Source organism: Microtus ochrogaster, chromosome 2 (genome assembly GCF_000317375.1).
Source record: "Microtus ochrogaster isolate Prairie Vole_2 chromosome 2, MicOch1.0, whole genome shotgun sequence".
Classification (NCBI taxonomy): domain Eukaryota; kingdom Metazoa; phylum Chordata; class Mammalia; order Rodentia; family Cricetidae; genus Microtus; species Microtus ochrogaster.
In genome coordinates, this window is record NC_022010.1 from 17,217,530 (window position 1) to 17,219,251 (window position 1,722).

A 1,722-nucleotide genomic window follows, 5' to 3' on the forward strand; every position below is an offset into this window, starting at 1 on the left:
AGGCCCCACCCAGGCCCAGATCCAGGCCTGAGCTGGTGAGGGTGGAGGGGATGGGCTGACCAACCCAGGCCCCACCCAGGCCCAGATCCAGGCCTTTGATTGGCCCACCCCAACACCTGCCCCATCTGTGAGCTGTTGGAACATGTGAAGGGCTGCTCTTACCGAGGAACCGTAGCCTCAGGATCTCCATGAGTTTGGGCAAGAGCAAGATAACTAAGAGGAGTTTCTGTGAGGGGTGGTGATATTTTGTTTATGTCTAAATGAATGAAGCCTGCCTGAAGATCAGAGTGCAGAGCTAAGTCACTAGAGGCCAGGCAGTGGTGGCTCACACCTTTCATTCCAGGACTCGGGAGACAGATCTGATAGTTCAAGGCCACCCTGGGCTACAGGAGATTGAATCTGTTTAAAAGAGAAACAGAGCTCACACAAAGGTGATCCCAGCACTTGGGAATCCCAGGCCTTTAATCCCAGCACTAGGGAGGGGAAGACAGGAGTGATATGGCTGGGCGCAGAGAGGAATATAGGCGGAAGGAGACAGCTGCAGTCTGAGACTTGGTGTAGACAGATGCAATCCAGAGATGCAGTCTGAGAACAGGATCGCCCCTTGGGTCTGAGCATTGCTAGAGGTAAAACAAGTCTCTAAGGGCCGGCTGCTCTGGCTCTCTGATCTTCAGCATTAACCCCATCGTGCTAAGTGATGGTCCAGTATTGATCGTTTAGCAGAAGCCAAAGGTCTTGAACCAGACCAATGACTCATTGCAATAAACATTTGCAAGTAAAGCTGTTTGGGCAAAAGGGTGACACACTGCAGCTCCCAGCGCCACTAGGACAAATGAATACATGATGAAGAGCGGGAAAGACAGCCAAGCAGAGGTGCGTGTGATCAGGCCAAGAAAGACAGCCGAGCAGAGAGGCGCGTGTGTGATCAGGACAGGAAAGACAGCCGAGCAGAGAGGCGTGTGTGATCAGGACAGGAAAGACAGCCGAGCAGAGAGGTGCGTGTGTAGTGAGCTGGAGAGCGGGAAAGACAGCCGAGCAGAGAGGTGCGTGTGTAGTGAGCTGGAGCGCAACAGCAGTGATGTAAGAGAACGCTACGGTTGATAGAGAAGCAGGTCACTGCCCAGAGGGGTCAGCACAGTGTTTTTGTTGTTGTTTGGTTTTGATTTTAATTTTTTACTTTCTTTTGGGGGAGGTTACAAGGACTGGGAAATGAGTGGAATTTAAAAAACAAAACAAACAAACAAAACCAATACTTTGTCACCCAGGTGGGATCACACATTCCTTTAATCCCAGGTGGATTAAAGGTGGATTTCTGTGAGAACATAGCATGTTTCAGCCAGGGCTACACAGTGACACCTTGTATTTTTTTTTTTTAAGGACTTGGTTTTACGTTTTCTGCTAGAGCCCTGACTAGAGTGGGTTTGGAGGCCGCTCACAGGGCCCTGTTCAGATGTCAGAGCCTTGCAGAACCACTAGGTGTGAGCAGCAGGTCAGGGTGTCCTCTAGCTAAGAGGATCATGTGTCGAGGGGTTCATACCAACGTACACCTTTCCTCAAGGCCTGAGCAAGGAAAGGAAATTACCTGGCGCGAGTGAGAAGGAAACGCGGAACACGCAACAAACCCGCTTAGGAGGTTTTTGGATGGGGGGGTGCAGGCCTGGTGAAGGAAGGTAGTGTGCAGAGAGAGAGAGAGAGAGAGAGAGAGAGAGAGAGAGAGAGAGA